Genomic DNA, 12,249 nt, shown 5'->3' on the forward strand with positions numbered 1-12,249 from the left:
GACTGATTTTCAGGGGCTGGTGGCTACTTCTCTCCTGGGTCCCTACCACACTTGGGGGCCTCCAGAGGAGGAGAAGGCCGGAATCTTCCTTAGCCCAGAGAATGAGGGACTGGGGTGTCCCCACTCTCGCTGTGAGACAAGATGTGACAGCAAGTACCTTTCTCCTTAGAATGGAGTATGCCAGGAGTTAGAGCCTTGAATTCTGAAAGAGTAATAACTCCCTATAATAGGGTATTGGTTTACATTTGTTAAGAAAACATTTTGTACCTGTTTTCAAGTTTCCTTTCCAAAGTGTGTGTTTTCAGCCCCAAGTAGACCATAAGTAGAGACTGTGCTTCATTCATCACTCTGTCCCCGTCCTGTGCTTAGCACAGAGCTCCAATCCTATCAGGTAATCAATAGATGCTTGTTACCTAACTAAAGGCAAATTAAATGCTAAACAGCACTAATTACAAGCTGTTGCAAGATCCTGGCTCTCAGCAAAGAGAACTACTTGTGATTGTCAGGGGTTTGCTAGTTGCCCAGGTGTATGAAACATGAAATTGTTATTTTCTAACTGCTTCTTTGTTCCAGAGGGTGGGCCGTTCTTCTCAGATTGCTGCAATAAAATATCCGGAGGGCAGGATTCATTAAAATTCTAAACACCAGTATTCTACACTGTGGAATCTTGTTCAGGGGTAAGATAAGTGGATTTTGATTCCTGTTTTCATGAACGGAGACAACCAGTAACTGTGAAGGGAAATGAAGAGCTTCCTCATTTACTGGCACATGAAGGGGGAGATGCTACTCCTAGCCTGTGTAGTCTCTCCACGGACGATCCTAAAATAGGCGCAAAAATGGCCCCCTGTTTACAGACGATAATCAATTATTTGTAGAGACAGTGTTTAAAATCTGCAATTTAGTTGCTGGCTGACTGAACTAAAATGAGCAGCTGCGACAAGTGTCAAAGTAAATATCCGAGAGAGAAAGCACCTATTTTAGTAGAGAAAAAATAACCACGGTGGCTTTTCCAAAAGAGCTACTTATACCTCATTTCTTCTTATTTAATTTTATTTTCGCCTAAGGATTGCTCAGGAGATTCTGGTCTTCATTTTATGAGGCCACCAGAAGCACAGCAGTCAGGGAAATCTCTCCTAGCAGATTTCCCAGGGATATTCTCCGCTTCCCTTCAGATGCATTATGTATCCGTGTCACACACTGGCTCTTCCCTCCTTCTTTATGAATAGACGAGGTGGAAATGTCTGAGGGGTTAATCAGTTCCTGCTGCTTATTTCTCCACATGAAAGCATAACTTCCATTTATAACATCATTGTTGATTACCGTGAGATAATTACAGGCTTGATCATATAGCCTCGTCTCCTAGGTGTACTGAATTGTGGCGAAAATGTAGCCGGGAGTACTCAGAACCCGCAGGGCAGACACAGCTCGCCATGATCCCGAGTTTCTTTGCGATCACTGAGGGAATGAGCTGTCTGCTGGCTGCCACAGGTGTAAAGGCATTTCCCTCATCTTTCCATGGTTTGCTTCTCCAGATTATCCTCAAAGGTTTTGAGCAGCAGGTTCCTACAATGGGTTGTGTAGTCGAGGCTGACAACAATTTCTTGTGCAGTGTTTCTGGTTTCCGTGGTACTGCAAGGTGTCTTGGACAAGGTAATGGGTTCAGCCCTGCTGGAAGCAGACCCACTTCAGGGCATCTAAGGGAGTGTTCTTTGGAAGATGTGGCCAAGGAGGAAAACTATCTCCCACAGCATCCTCCTTGGAGCCACTGTCACATTACAGAACTCTGGTCTGTTTGATCAGAGAGCAAACCTAATCTAATAGACTTTATGGGCTTTTATTGGGACAATAAAAATGTCAGGTGAATTTAGGCTCTTGTTAAAAACAAAACAAAACAAACAAAAAAATGAAGTTAACTCTTCACGTGGAAGTGGAAAATTTCCAGGCACAGGGAACAACACTTTGGAGTGAAGATGCTCTTAATAAATAAATAAATAAATAATAAAAGAGTCCTAGGACAAAACCTCATGACAGACTGATTTAATCAGATATTTAAATACATGGAAAAAAATCATCCTTCTCTTCAAGGAAATAAGCAAGGATTCTGAGTTTCAAGGATTTTGAGCCAATTCTAGGCTATGTTGACCCAATCATACACCACTTATGCCTTACTGTTGAGTTCAGATCCGTTCAAAAGACATTTATTAAGTCCCATGTTTGCTCACACAGCCAACTATTAGCATTTTCCCCCTACAATTTTCCCTCGGAAAAGAGTGTTACTAAATACTAGAATATTTACAAAGACTCTAATGTAGCAGCTTATCTCAGTTAACTTTATTTTGAGCAACAAATCACCTCAACTATTGCTGGATTTGAACAAGAGGACACCTGATGGAATTGGAGAGAAGGAGAGAAATTTAACACAGACTTAGTAAATTCCTAATGTCCTATCATTACATTTTTTGGTGTTGGATGTGTTAGGTGTTATTTTAAAGAGGCCTTCTAAAGTGAACTTTAAAAAACAATACAGTGAGGGACTTCCTGGTGGTCCAGTGGGTTAAGACTTCATGCTCCCAATGCACAGGGCCCAAGTTCTGATCCCTGGTCAGGCAACTAGATCCTGCAGGCATGCTGCAACTAAAAACATCACCGTGAGATAATCCTGGAGATTACAAACAAATAGCCACAGAATGGTTTTTTTTTTTTTTTTAAAACAACTGTCCTGGTGTTATATGAGTAGGTAATTGTGGCTCTCAGAGGAGAAGAGACAATATTTGAAGACATAGCAGCTGAGAATTTTCCAAAACTGATGAAAGATATTAAGCCACAGATTCAAGGTTTGCCACCCTAGATCCAATAGACACTGTACTGAGAGGATGTTATAAACAATATTATGCCAGTAAATTTGACAACTGAGATGAAGTAGACAAATTCTTTGGAAAACACAACTTACCGAAATAGACACAAGAAGAAAATAGAAAATCTGAGTAGTCTGACAACTAATATAGAACTTGAACAAATTACTAAAAGCCTCCCATGAAGAAAACTCCAGGACCAAATACCTTCACCAGTGAATTTTCCCAAATATTTAAAGAAAAAACCAAACAAACACAAGTATCACACAAAATTCTGAGAGAAATGAAAGAGTAGAAGCACTTTTCAACTTATTCTATGACGCCAGTGTAATCTTAATGTTAAAATCTGACAAGGACATTAAAAAGGGAAATTACTGGTCAATCTCTCCTATGAAAATGACGAAAGATTGGCAAACTTTTTTTTTTTTTGGCAAAGGGCCATTTTTTTGCAAATGCTTTTTGTAACTATTTCAAGCTTTGTGGGTCACACAATCTCTGTTGCAACCACTGAACTCTTCCATTGACTGCGAGGGCAGCCATAGGCAGCACTTAAATTAATGAGCATGGCTGTGAGTGTCCAATAAAACTTTGGGTGTCCAGTAAATAGACAAATATCCTAAACAAACTATTAGCTAATTTAATCCTGTGATGTATATACAAATAATAAGAGTTATTCCAGGAATTCAAAGTAATTTCAACATTAAAATTTCACCACACTAAAAGAATAAAGGAGAACCACCAAAGGATCATTTCAATAAATGTAGAAAAAAGTGTGATAAAATTCAACACTTGTTTAAAATAAAATTTCTTAGTGAACCAGGACTAGAAGGAAACCTTAATCTGTTGTACCTACAAGTAAACAAAACCCTAAAGCCAACAGCATATTTTATGGTGAAATACTGAAAGCTTAGAAATGAGACAAAGATGTCTGTGGTCACCAATACGATTTAGCACTATGCTGGAGACCCCGGTCAGTGCAATATGTCAAGAAAAACACGTAACATATTAGAATTAGAGAAATAAAACTCATTATTTGCATATCACAAGATTGTGTAACTTGCAAATACAAAAAGAAGCTTATTACTAGTTAGAATTTATAAGTGAAAGTCACTCAGTGTAAAGTCAATATACAAAATCAATTGTATTCGTACATACCAGCAACACACGACTAGAAAAGGAATTTTACAAAATCAATACGCTTCATTTCAATTATGTGTCCATTACAATCCAAGTGCCCATCAACAGATGAATGGATAAACAACATGTATTTCCCTTGTTTTTTATTTTCTGTACTTCCCTATGCTTTGACGTCTTGGGGTCTTGCTAACACTGGAGTGACTGCTCTTCCCAGGGTTAGCCAACTCCTACAGATAATAAAGGACTTGCTGAAATTATTCAAACTAACCAAAGCTAAGCCTGCTGAACCTGCCTTGCTTTTCCTTCGGAAACCACAATAAAGGCTCTGCCTATGTTCTCTCCTCGTAAGGCAGGGTGGGGCCGGTGAGGTTGGAGAGAATGGATGAATGAGATCACAGTGCACATATTCTGGCGTTAGAACGAAAAGACTTGCTGCAGCACTAGACGTGAGGGAGGAAGCAATGATCATTAAGGGATTGAGTGGTACCATTTATTGAAATGGGTCAGAGTGAGGGAGGTCGGCAGATCAAGGGCTATGTGGATGGCCGAAGTCCAGGTGGTCTTCAATACATACCAGTGGAAGGGGTCAAGGCTGGCAGTAAGTATAAGAGGACCACCTAGGTCAGAGTCAGAGGGATCCTAATGTCCAAAGGCCATACAGAGGAGGAAAATTACCAGTGAGGCCTGAGAATGGAGTCGCTGGTGATTCAGGATGAGGCCCACAACCATGTGATATTATAGTAGCCAATAAGAGTGAGTTTTAGGTAGGAAGGAGTGATTAACTGTGTTGAGTGCTACTAAGAGGTCAAGTAAGGTAAAGTCAAGTACAGAAATATTTATGAAAATTGACCAGGTGTCAGGGAATAATAGAGCCATGCCTCTGTTAAGACTGATCAAGAGTTAAAAGCAACTGAAAGAGAGACAGCATGTGTAGACGACTCTACTGAGAAGTGGGTTAAAGGGGAGAAGAGAAATGGGGTGGAAACTAGAAAAGAATCTTTTCTGTTAAAGATGTGGGATACTAGAACATGTTTCAAGAGGGAAGGAGGGAAGAAAAGATAGAAACACAGAGAATGAATGAATGAATGAGTGAATGAGATTGTTGGCTATTATGACAGAGAGGCAATAACTTAAGCCACCAGTCCCCAACCTTTTTGGCACCAGGGACCGGTTTCGTGGAAGACAATTTTTCCATGGACCAGGGTGGGGAGGGGGGCGGATGGTTTCTGGATGATTCAAGTGCATTACATTTATTGTGCACTCTATTTCTGTTATTATTACATTGTAATATATAATGAAATAATTATACAACTCACCATAATGCAGAATCAGTGGGAGCCCTGAGCTTGTTTTCCTGCAACTAGATGGTCCCACCATGCTGTGCAGCCCGGTTCCCTACCAGGGGTTAGGGACTCCTAGCCTAAGCCCTTCTGGTCTCAGGACCAAGCCTCAGGATTCATTTACACTCTTGAAAAGTACTGAGGGTCCCCCAAAGCTTCTGCTTTTTTGTGATTTATATCTATCACTATTTACCATACTAGATAGTGAAGCTGATAAAAAAATATAAATACTTGTTTACTAATTCATTTAAAATAACAATAAACCCATCACATATTAACATTCTAATGAAAAATTATGTTTTCCAAAACAAAAAGAATTAGTGAAAAGAAAGGCAGTTTATATTTTTACAAATCTCTTTAATATCTGGCTTAACAGAAGACAGCTGGATTCTCCTGTCTTCTTTTGCATTCAATCTGTTGCAACGTCACACATCATGTAGCTTCTGGAAAACCCTACTGTACACTTATGAGAAAATAAGAGTGAAAATGCAAGTAACATCTTACTATTACTATGAAGATAGTTTTGACAATTATGGACTCTCTGAAAGGGTCTCAGGACACCCAGGGGTTCCCAGACCACACTTGGAGAACTGCTGACCTAAGCAGTGAAGTCCAAGAGATGGCAAATGGTGATGGGGTTTAGGACACAAGTGGCAGAAGTAGCCTCTGTGAAAAGCAACCCTTCACCTTTTGGAACAAGAGCAGAAGAAGAGATGGGCGCCAAAGCAGTTGTGAGGCAACCATGTGTTCCCTTCCTCTTCTATTTTTTTGGGCACACTGTGAGGCATGTGAGATCTTAGTTCGCTGACCAGGGATCGAACCCATGCCCCCTGAGTGGAAGTGCAGAGTCTTCACCAAGGGACCACCAGGGAAGTCCCATCTGTTCCCTTCTTATGGACTGGTTTTCTCAGTGGGACCTGAGGTGAGGTCATTCACTCAGTGCAGGAGGTCTGAGGAGAGAGAGGACATGAATTTACTCTCTTGGTGAGTAGGAAAACTCGCTTACCAGTGACGGACAGTCAGACTGCCAAGAGGGACCATAAAACATCCTTCTCCGGGGCACTCAGCAGGCCACCCTGTAACTTACCTGCTGACAGAAACGTGTGGTGGGGATTCCTCAGCAAGGCTGAGCCTCTGGGCCACTGCTTCTCTCCCACCATGAGTGGTATGGCAGGGTGATGAAGAGCAGGACGTGGGACCTATCCTGCCTGGGTTCTAATCCTGGTCTGCCATTGACTAGCTGTGTCCTTGGACCCTCTCTGTGCCTCAGTTTCCTATCTGTAAAACGGGAATAACTATAGTACCTACCTCATAGGGCTGTTATGAAGATAAAAGATTAAATGACATGTAAAGTGCTTAGCTGGGTGCCTGGTAAGGGACGTGCTCCCGAAGGGCCAGTGATAACTACTGTCACTGCCACTATTATTATCGAAATGACTGACTGAGCTTCCACTCAGCCTGCAAGTGTGGGCAAGAATTGGCTTACCTGATGACTATCTACTTAACTATCTACGTGTGGCCCTGAGCAGGCTGTGGATACAGGGGTGGGCAGAGCAACCCTGTCCTGCCTTCACCAGGTCTCCTGAAGGAGGCCAGCAGGACACAACCAGACACACCAATTAATGCAACAATCACAGTCGCCCTAAGTGCTAACATGTAGAAAGGGCGTAGCACGTGGTTGTGGCTTTAGATACATTTCTCCCTCCATCCTGATACCAGGTCCTGAGTGGGTACGCTCGGTTTTTACAAGTGAGGAGTCTGATTTGCAGGAAGGGACTGGCTTCCGTGTGGGCACGCGGCTCGAAGCGGTTCTGTGAGACCCGTCCGACAGCTCGCGCGAAGGCCACGTTAACATAAACACGGTTCCACGACGCCAGAACTCCGGCCGGGTTCCCGCGCCCGGGAGATAGGATTTCCAGCGGAAGTTCCTTCTGCGGGGGCGGAGCCACTGGCAGGCTTGGGCACGCCCCTCCGCCCCCAATTCCGTAGTCGACTTGACCAATCGGAGCTCCGCTTCTTGCCAGGTACAGAAACTTGTTCTCCAATCAGCGAGCGCCATCGTCGCTCGGGCAACAGCGTCCTAGAGACGCCGAGTGGGCTGGGCCTCTGCGGCCGGGGGCCTTGGGGTCAGCGCTCAGAAGTGGGTCGGCGCTCAGAAGGGGGCCCGCGAGGCGGAGGGTTGAGAAGGGGCCGGGGTAAGATGGCGCGGCCTCGGCGAGCGCGCGCGAGCCCGGGGGGCTGAGGAGGGTCCGGGAGGGCAGCTCTGGGGGTCCCACAGCCCCGGGACGCGGAGCGTCCCCTCCCCGTCCGTGGCATAGGGCTGGTGACCCGTTTACTCGTTCCATACGTGTGTGTGGCGCGCCTGCCTGTGCCAGGAGCCGTTGTCGGCTCGGGCTACTGCAGTGAATAGTACCGTCTTCTTTGCGTGGGGGAAACCGACTATAAGCAAAGTGGAAGATGGCGAATCTGCCCCTCTGCATCTCTTGAGGGTTACATCGCTCCAATTTACAAAATGCTTCTTGTCCCTCATTTCATCTGTCCCCACAGCAGTGTTTCGAATATTTTAAACTCCTCCTCATAGATGAGGACTTAAACTCCACGGGGTGAAGGGGGTTGTCCCCAAATCACACAACCGGAAGTTGCAGAGCCAGAATTCAAACTCAGCACTTATGTCTCACGCCAGAATCTCTGGTCTTTCTGGAACATTCTTCCTCAGGCCGCACGAGTTATCCCTGCCTCTCTCAGAAATGTTGTTTGGAAGCACTCTGTGAAATGTTCAGAGGTTCTTTAAGACTGTTGGTTAAATCACCCCATACTTCCTTTTCCTTCTCTCCTGAAAATCTTTGCCTTTCAGGATGACTTGCCCCTGTTAAGAGGACTCTTACTTCACTTTCAAGAGGAGTAATTTAATAATGTTTCTTAAGTTGTATGTGCCCCTAAATGAGTAGACTGACAGAAGTGCTGTAAAGACTTTTTTTTGATTTTCACATACTGCTGTTCCTTCATCTCTTTCTTTTATCCATTGTCGTCAATTCAACATTTACTTGGCTAAGTTCTGGGGAATCAAAAGTGCATCAGGCAAGGATTTTGATTTTCCGTGAACATATTTGTCTCCCACTCAGCCTTACTGGAAGCTGTAGGAGGGCAGGGATTTATTTCAGCTACCTGTGCTCTCCCTTTCCCTATACCATCAGTTTATTTGTTGGCTCATGGCAGGTGCTTGTAGATATTTGTCAAGAAATGCTTACATGAGACTTTAAATTTGCTGTCCATTTTGTCTTCCGTTTCCCAGACCTTTTCCAGCTGTCCACCTCTTCCTGTGCGGAGATCTCTACAGCGCCCATGCTGTGACCCCTGCAGCTGAGTGGCACATGGAGACAGAACCAGCTCCAGGAGGGTGCTTAGGAGTCTGGCGCCCGCCCAGAGCAGGGATCCAGTGGGAGGCCATTGGCTGTTAACCAGACAGTTGCTTTAATGAAGCCTCTTTACAGGTATCGAGTGAATGTTTAAGGTTAGTAGATGAGGATAGTCACTGAAGTTTTTCTTGGATGACTCCTTCCCCTGCCAGGATTGAAAAACAAGCTGTACAAAACAGATGAGAAGGTGTGAGTGAGGCAAGAAGCTAACAGTCGCTTTCTTCCTTTAAATACCACTAGTGAGCTGACCTTTTTGTACAGCATACTTATCTAAGAATACCCCAGGTCTAGGCTTGTGCAACTATGTAGGTTGAATTCTTGTACTAGTTAAATATGAATTCACCTTCAGCGCAGTGCTAGCTAGGATATCCACGCCATTTAGGAGAGGAGATGCAAAGGGAAGGAGCGTTTGAGGAAACTCTGTGAATAGAGAGAACATATGAACATGATGCCCTTCCACCACGAAAGAGCTTCGTTTTCCACTTTTTTCTCTGGTCTCAGTCTTGTCCTGCTATTTTGTTTAATTTGTTTCAGGCGCCATTGTTTTCTTTTCATCTGTTTTTCTGCCGTTTTACTATGTCTACTACTACTGCTCCTCCTGGCTAATACTTATTGAGCACTTACCATGTTCCAGGCACAGTTTGACACCTCACATTACCTTTTTAATTTAGTGCTCACTTCCTGCATATGAAAAAGTACAGTTATTATTCCCATTTCATAGACGAGGCAGCAGGGATGCAGAGAAGTTAAGGCACAGCAAAGCTGATAGATGGTGACGTGTGGCTTCTGCTTCAGGACTGCCTGGTGACAGAGGCTGTGTTCTTTTTTTTGTTTTTGTTTTTTGGGCCCTCCGTGCGGCCTGCAGGATCTTAGTTCCCTGACCAGGGATTGAACCCGGGCCCTCGGCAGTGAAAGTGCAGAGTCCTAACCACCAACCTCCAGGGAATTCCCAGAGCCTGTGTTCTTGACCAGTGCTCTTACACTCTCAGATATGTGTGTACTCCAGAAGTCCCACTGGGCTTCGAGGTGACTTGTAAAAATATATACAATATGGTAAAATAGGAAAGTAACTTCAGGAGGCAAGAGAATACTCAGATCATCTGTAATGGTTAATACAGTTGGGCTGCAAATTTAGCTGTGAGCTTCTTTTTTTTTTAATTGAATGAAAGATTCTTTAAATTCTATAGTGCTTTATAGTTTTCAAAAGTTTCACACACATGATTTCATATAATCCCCTAATAACCCCTTTTTTCCCCTCGCCTCTATATTGCCCCTCCCACCTTCCCTCTCCCCACTGGTAACTGCTAGTTTGTTCTCTATATTTGTGAGTCTGCTTCATTTTTGTTTTATTAGCTGTGAGCTTCTTGAACCCAGGAGAAGAAAATTAAAAAGAAAAAAAAAAAGAAAGAAATTGAATTCATTTTGTGCAAGCAAATAAGGCATTTTAGTTCCTTTGGAAAAAAAAAAAAGCATTTCTAACACCTCCATCTAAAGGACATTTCTCCTGGGGTTCATCACCAAGCCCTGGATGGCCGGGTTGACTACAGAGTGACCAGGGTGTAGGCTCAGTATCCTCACTATTAAGGGAGAGAATGTGGATGATTGTATTTGCGTAGGATTTTTGAAATGAAAATTTTTGGAATAGTAGTAGTTTTCAGGAACACCTTCTGAATTTTGTTTTTCTCCTGGGAATTTGTAAATGGTCTTATCCTGGACCCTGGGTTGGTCCCAGTCATTTGTTTGCTTAACAGTTATTTATGGAGCACCTGCTGTATGCCAGGCCCTGTCTAGGCATTGAGGACACTGCAGTGATGGTCAGGTCACTGTCCTGATATGCCCGGTGCCTCCACCTTGTCGTTTTCTCCCGCTGGAGTGTTTCTGGACAGACTTTGGTTTGCCTTTCTTTGTTGTCCTATGAAACCCGGAGACGACCCTCAACACCTTGCACCGTAACGGTCTCTCTGCCTTTGACCCTGGGCTCTGGCTGATTCATGTTTCTGTGCCTTCCCAGGACCCAAAGTTCATGACAACTGTCCGCGAGTGAGCACAGCCTGCTGTGTCAGGCTCTTTAGATACATTATCTGAGTCCTGTCACAGCCTTCAGATTGTGGCACTGAACCGTCGTGGGTCACTTGCCCCTTGAGAACCTGGTGGAAGCCATGTATCCTCTCTCTAGAAAAATCACCTCACACACACTTTGGCATTTAACCTCTGAGAGTTTGAAGATCTAAAAATGCACACATGTGTTCCTTGTTCCAGGTTATGAATAATGTGCTTTAAAGAGAGATATTATCTCCATTTTGCAGTTGAGGAAACTGGGTCAGGAGGAGGTTAATTAACTTGCAAGTTTGCATGGTAGATAGTGGAACCAGTTTGACTACATGTCTTCTTGACTCCAAACCCTTTATTTTTTCCACTGTCCAAAAGTAGAGATGCTCAGGAAATGATGGCGTGAGTGTATGCAAGGTCTAAAAAGGGAGCTTTAAAGTGTATGTGCCCCAAAATATGACAAAACATCCATTTGATACCAGAATAGACAAGGAGAAGATTTTTCTCAAGTATTCGGATTTAACTGCCAAAATTTTTTGTGTTGCTTGCAACTTTTTCTAGTTTTGTCAAGTGATAATTTTCCCCCCATGATACCAGTTCCAACAGTTTTTGCTTCTGATGCCATTTCTGTTTGGCTGTGCACATTTCTTACTGTCGTGTTGAATTATGTTTTCTCTGGATGCCAAGGCAGATGGATGGCACTTTTGTTATGATTCTGATATAAATAGCATCTGTTAGAAACTGGACATCAATACTTATCTGGCAAGTAAAACAAATATATCAGTGGAATAGCCTTCTAATCACGTTTTTGCCTGTGGTTAATAAGTGCATCTGATGGTCTGTGACTCAGTGCTTGTTTGGGGGGCATTGGTTTTATTATCCTTGCTATTTTCTACCTTACCTTACAAGTTTTGATATAATCGTATTTATTAATTCTCTCTATGTAGAAAATCTAAACTGAAGATGGTGCAAAGCCAGGGGTGACCTAAAGGGCTCATCACAGTGCCTCGCTCATGCTCAGAACATTCCTTGGCTTTCGAGATCAAGGGTGAAATTAGCCCACGCTCCTTACCCTTGCAGTGTTAGGTGTTGATAACTGTGGTCCATTGAGAACAAAGATTAATAGAGTGCGTCCTGCGTGCCAGGCCCCATGGTAGGTGCTGAGTACAGGAAGATGAGTGCAGCTGATTCTCTCCACTGGAAGGGCTCACTGACTAACTAGCAGGGCCCACAGATAAACAGCCAAGAGAAAAGTCTGGAAGCAGAGAATCAAAGTGAAGATAGATGTGAGACTAGAGGGATGGACTGGGAGGTATTAATACTTTATTCTTGACGTGCCCCGCCCCCTAGCAAGGTAATGGAAATATGGGTGCCTTTGACCTTTTTGTCCTTTTCTTTTCTTTTTAAAAAAATATTTATTTATTTATTTGGCTGTGCCGGGTCTTAGTTGTGGCA

General features: G+C 43.5%; 1 protein-coding gene across 1 annotated transcript in view; it reads left to right on the plus strand.

Moving 5' to 3' along the window:
* Positions 1-7,427: 7,427 nt before the first annotated feature.
* EFCAB6 (EF-hand calcium binding domain 6) overlaps positions 7,428-12,249 on the plus strand; it is a 252,542-nt gene continuing 247,720 nt past the window's right edge. The window contains exons 1-2 of the mRNA XM_057555849.1: positions 7,428-7,524; positions 8,622-8,840. The gene's annotated coding sequence lies outside the window, so the exon portion shown is untranslated. The remainder of the gene's footprint in view (positions 7,525-8,621; positions 8,841-12,249) is intronic.

Source organism: Balaenoptera acutorostrata, chromosome 11 (genome assembly GCF_949987535.1).
Source record: "Balaenoptera acutorostrata chromosome 11, mBalAcu1.1, whole genome shotgun sequence".
Lineage (NCBI taxonomy): Eukaryota > Metazoa > Chordata > Mammalia > Artiodactyla > Balaenopteridae > Balaenoptera > Balaenoptera acutorostrata.